A 6325-nucleotide genomic window follows, 5' to 3' on the forward strand; every position below is an offset into this window, starting at 1 on the left:
ACGGTAAGGATGCCTCTTTCTTTCTTTTTTTTTTCTTTTTTCTTTTTTCTTTTTTCTTTTTTTGGAGCTGGGGACCGAACCCAGGGCCTTGCGCTTGCTAGGCAAGTGCTCTACCGCTGAGCTAAATCCCCAACCCCACGGATGCCTCTTTCTATGTCTCTTATTTTGCACATAACAAATGCTTTCCCCAGCTGCTCCATGATGGCTCTTGAAAAGTTCAATGAGATATCAGCCTCTAAGGCACAGATTTTATTTCAATGTAATCCCTGGCCAGTCTAACTGGATAAACCAGAGAAATAAACTCTTGCCTTTTCCTGAGAACCAAAATATATATTCTGTCTGTCTGACCATCGGTCTGTCTGTCAGTCTATCCATCTATCTATCTTCTTTCTATTTCTGTTTATAAGCCAGAAAGTTTTACCACAAAATGGTAAATACCCAGTAAAAATAAATTTTGAATCATAAAGCAAAATAAATCACCCTAGACAATGGTAATAGGACCACCTAGTTAATACTTTTGAGGTTCAGATAAACAACTCAATTACATGAAATAACTCTGAAACAGACACTTTCATGAATATCTACTTTGATCTACTTTGATGAAAAGCTATCTGGGAAATGTCCACTTTAAATAAAAGATTGCTTAAATGTTGTGTTGAGTGAGAGCACAGAATGTTTGCGGACTAGATCCACTACTATATCAAACTTCTCTTTCTGTACATTCCTCTAGTATTGAAGTACTGAGCCTAAACCCATTCCCATGACTCAAAAGAAGTAAGCATTTTTAGTGCATTAAAATTTGTATGTCAAGGATATTACAACATAACAGTCACTAGCAGCCACATTTGTTCTAAGCATGTAGTTACATTTATGGAATAAGGATATGAGAAGGGAGAATAATAAGATGAACAGTTGTTTCTTCTGGAAAAATATCTATTGTTACTTACTTCTCTAATTTTCTGAAAAACTAGGTAAATTATAATCAGTGGAACAAATCTATTATCATTTCACCTTGAGCCTAATTACTCTTAGGCATCGAGGCTGGGAAAATAGACCAGTTTGTAAAATGCTTGCTGTTCAAGCATGAGGACTAGGATTTTGGAACCATACCACCCATATAAAAAGCCAGGCATGTTGTCATACACCTGTAATCCCAGTGCTGAGAGAAAAGGACAGAAACGCCCCCCTATCACCAGGCTTGCTGACTCACAGTGTATCCAACCAGGGCACTCCAGGTCCAGTAGACTATTTAACAAGCCAAGGTGGAGAGCTATAGGAAATATCAGTCTTCAGCTTCTGATACAAGTGTACAGAACACACAAAAACAATGAAAAAAGGAATTATATGAAATGACATACTATGAACATGTAACAGTGAGAAGGTGCTTATTAGAAATCCAAGTGAAGATATTGAATAGAAATCTACTTATAAAAACTTGAAGTTTGGGAGAAATGAATGAAATAGAGATATGAATCGCCACCATCTCATTGGCCTGGACTACAGGGTTTTAAAGTCACATAATGGTATCCTCTATATAGAAATAGAAGAGAAGATATAAAAAACTGATAAGAGACCATTGGTGTACTAGGATTAAGTGTTGGAGGAAAGGGTATATAACATACAGAGGAGATAAAGTAGCAACCAGTAACAGGAAAAACACTGAGCAAGTGTTGCTTTGTGGAAAACATTTAAAGAAATCTTCTCAAGATAAGAGTGAATATTTGTGATGAACAAGGAACATTAAAAAAAAACTATGCATGTGTTTTGTGCTCTAATAAAGGCTGTTTCTGCAGACAAATACATTTGGAAAGCATGCTAGGCACTTAGTATTGTTAGTATTAAATATGACCGAGTAGATGATTAATATACATAAAAGCATAGGAAGTGCTTACCAAAATCATTAACGAAAGTTGTAAAAACCAAATAGATTTGTGAACATTTACTGTGAAGAATTTTGTAAATATTAAATAAACCAGCATTTTTAATAATGTGCAAATGGAGTAGAACTCTACAGCAAAGAATGAAAAGAACTTATGGAAGGTACAATGGAGAGATAATGGGGTGGGAACCAAGCAGCTGCCTAAGCTGGAAAAATGCTTGCTAGGCAAGCAAGGCCTGAGTTTGTGTCTTTATTGACCATGTAAGACTTGAACCAAAGGGTCAGTGGCTGTAACTCTCATTGCTCAGGTAGGGGCCAGAAACAGGTGGTTCCTTGAAGAACACTGACCACTAAGTCAATCTAGTTGTCAAATTTAGGTTCAGAAAACTCATTTCAAAAAATAAAGCTAATAATGCACCAGACTTCTGGCCTACACACACACACACACACACACACACACACACACACACACACACACTCAAAGCGAGTAGTGAACTGCATTGTGGTGGCCCTTAAAACCTTAAAACAGCTAGTGTGCAGCTTGATATTAGGCATGAAGGCACAGTATGCAGTCAGATATTGTTCTTTCTATATGTGGATGTTCTCTTTTTTTTTCTTAATTTCACAGTGATGTTTAAACAAAATTTAGCCAAAATGCATGAGGTAAGGGTGAGGAAGAATGGAATATAAGCTTCTGCAGAGAGAATCATAGGAATCAATCGACCACCCAAGTGGAAGACGCAGCATAATGAGTACCTAGATCTAATAGCACTCTGTCTAATGGATGATAGCACGATGGGGTGGTAGCTTCATTCAGCTGTATGAAGAATTTCTAGATGGTTGTCTGAAAAGGGTTGTAGCTTTTTCTGAGTAAATATGAGGAAATATCAAAAGAAGGCAAAATGGAAGTAGTCACAATGTATTATTATCGGGATTTATTACTGATTGTAGAGAAAAGACATCCTGACGGCAAACTTAGAAACACATTTGCTATTAATCTCCGATCCTTCAACTTATTACATAATTGTATAGAGCTGCAAGGAAAGGAAATAATTTCACTAACTTTTTGTTGCATTTAGAAAACTATGAATACAATTTCTAAGACATTTTAGTTTCACTGTAAGAACTAATAAAATACATTCCATGTAGAAACCATAAAGCAGCCATCTACATTTGATTTTCTGCTTCAGTCTCGCATTGTTAAGTTACTGATCTCAAAGTCTATGTTTTGCCCATACAGTACATGTGTTGTGGTTTTATTCCCTTATAGAGATATTGACATACACTAATAGTGAAGTTCCATTCATAGAAATGTATTTGTCTTACATGTAACCTGTGAATTTCTTTGTAAACTATCCCTAAAGTTGTTATAATGACATTTGAATGTAAAGCCTTTTAAGTAACTGTTCTACTGCATTGCATGGGGAATAATGAGAAGAAAAAATATCTATCAAACTTGGAAACATTTCAGGTCAATTCATTGGACATATTAGAAGAACAGGCCACTACTACTCTGATGGTGCAGGTCTCTAAATTACATTATTCTTACTATTCATTTGAGCCCTTTAACGATTTGATGTAGAAAAGCATATTTTTTATAATTAGTCATATTTTAAGGAAAAGGTAAGTGTTTACAGTCTGAAAGACCATTTTCAAGTTCACAAAGAAAGAACAGTACATTTCAGGGAAAGAATAAAACTTCTGCCTCACTATAATCATCCTGAAGTCAGGACGAGAACAGAAGATGGTAGACGTCCATGATCAACTGTACAGGTCTATAGCACCAAGTTACCTTTGATACATCGAATCATAATGACCCTTCCAAACCTAGTGAGATCAGTGTTTCCTCACTGTGGCATAGCTCACTGTGTCATTTTGGTGCCTGAGATGCTCATATGTCCTCACTGGAAATTCTAGAAAGGGAAATCAAGGTTGGTTTTAAGACAAAATCCCAAACATTCAGTTAACCAAATGAATACTCAAGAGCCAGACGCTGTGGTAAAACCCTGCCAGCTCAGAGAGGCAGAAAAAACACCCAGATGAACCTTCTGACCCACCCTTTTCCCATAAGGAAAAAAAAAACCCATCTCCTCCTTTTCTTTCTTCTCTTTCTCCACATAGGGTTAAATACCCTTCAACTCAAAGATCATCCTTTCTTTCCTAGGTTTTCTTACCTTCATTGTCTGGCAACTGTTGCTTGCTCTGCCCTTGACCTATCTTTGACTTTTATTTAGCTCTTGTTTACAGAAAGCTCTTGGGTTAAAGGTGTGTGCTAGATCTAAGCCATATCACAATGAGAAACACATTTTTCCAGTTTACAATCATGGGGTTCACAATGTGATCAAATACACTGCAACACTTCTGGTATCTGATGGGACTGAACAGTAAATAGTAATAGTCTCAGTTAATCTTAAATTGTTTAAAATTTGAGAAATGTTTTAAGGTCTAAACACATGTTTTTTGTTGATAAATGCAAGTGATGATAGAAAGTGATTTAGGTACAGAACCTTGGAGTCACCAAGATAGGATAGATGGTAGAGTACTTTCTCCCCTGTTGCCAAATATAATTAGACTGGATATTGTGAATGTAATTCTGACACTGAAAATACATGTACCTGATCTATGATATTATCTTGTCTTTCTGGGAAGGTAGTAAAAGATTTATATTTCTGAGTTTTGATGTGAAGGTAAACCCTAAGTTTATCCAAGTTCATGCAGATACATCTTAGCAGTACCTGAATTTGTGTAAGCCTTTGTGCATTTTGTGATATGTTTTATGGGAAGATTGAAATAGTCAGAATAACTTCAACACAGAAGGATTAAGGGCTCTTAATGTATCCTGGGTTGAGGGGAGATGCCTTTTCAATGACTTTTTTGAGTATAAGTCTTTGGAAAGCCTGCTACAGTTGATACCATTTTGCTGTTTGACTACATCCCTATATCCTGGCCCTACTCAAACTTAAAACAAAACAAAACAAAATAACTGTACCATACCAGTCTGAATAATTCTTTTGTATGCCTATCATGTAAGTCTTCTTTGGTAAGATGCAGGCCTGAAAATGCCACTTGGGGCTCCAATGTGTGCTTCCATAATCAGAAGGAAACCCATCTTTCCTATGTTCTAGCAAGTAACTTGGGGCAACTAAAGCTTTTGATCAGATTCTTACCCATTTTATGTTGTGCTATAGGTATGAAGGAATGCTAGTGTGATATAGTTTTCCCAGTCCACCTTTACTTTAATCAGTGCAGAAGAGACCTGTTCTGCATTAGTCATCCAAGTTCATGGAGATATAACTTAACAATATCTGAACTTGTACAAGCATTAGTTCATTCTGTGATGTCCTTGATGGGAAGGGTTGGATATTCAGAGTAACTTTAATACAGAAGGATTAAGGGCCCTTAATACCATCATTGACCAGAACAAAATAAAACAAATGTATCAGAGGTTTTCTTAAAGGCAGAATGAGATTTCTCATGAAGACCCAGAGAAAATCTTTTCTAACTAAGATATCCTTGTTCTCCAATGTGATTTATTTTTGTTTATTTTTAAAATGGGTCATGACTAGAGAGATGTCTCCACAGTTAACAGCACTTGCTGTTCTAGAGGCGCAGAATTCAGTCCTCAGCACCCATATCAGGAGGCTCTCACTGCCTGAAATCACAGATCCAAGGGATCTGAAACCGTTTTGTGGGAATCAATAAACACATGTAAAAAATTCCACACATATGCATGAGTCAAAACAAGAATCTTTCTAAAAATATGAATGATTGCCTTAAATGTCAGGTAAAACAGTAATAAAAAATTAGGACATAAAATCGTGTAAGATCAATAACTATAAACTCAGCATACAACATACCTGTATGATTCTAGTGTAGTGTTTCAGAACAATGTTTTGTTTCCTACTTTAAAAGTGAAATAGATGGCATAAGTAATTGATTCATCCCAATGCCTCTTCTCATGGATTTTACCTGCAGAAGATTCTCCATTTTCTACAGCTTATTTATAAATATATTGTAAAACAGATATATAGTTTCTATATATATGTATATATATATATTTTACATATATTCCTTAAAAGGATATGTTATGAAAAGCATGAGAAACAATTGTATAATTAGAATAAAATTTTAAATTAGTTATTAAATATTTAGAAGTTAAAACAAACTATCAATACCACCGTTGACCAGAACAAAACAAAATAGCATCCTCTATGGAATATTTAAATATTAATTTTAAAGTACATAATAATCTGATTGGTATTAAACAGAAACTTCACGTTGAATTCATTTGGGTAAGCAGCTGTTTCTTAATTCAATATTTAGAATCACCATCCCAGACTCAAAGATGTCACATACTGTTCAGGGATAATATGTGCCTTCCTCTCTTTTGTTCTATATTTACAGCCTTGTGACTTGGTCTCTAGACTTTTTAATAGGGAAAATGAC

Source organism: Rattus norvegicus, chromosome 5 (genome assembly GCF_036323735.1).
Source record: "Rattus norvegicus strain BN/NHsdMcwi chromosome 5, GRCr8, whole genome shotgun sequence".
In the NCBI taxonomy this organism is placed as follows: Eukaryota; Metazoa; Chordata; class Mammalia; order Rodentia; family Muridae; genus Rattus; species Rattus norvegicus.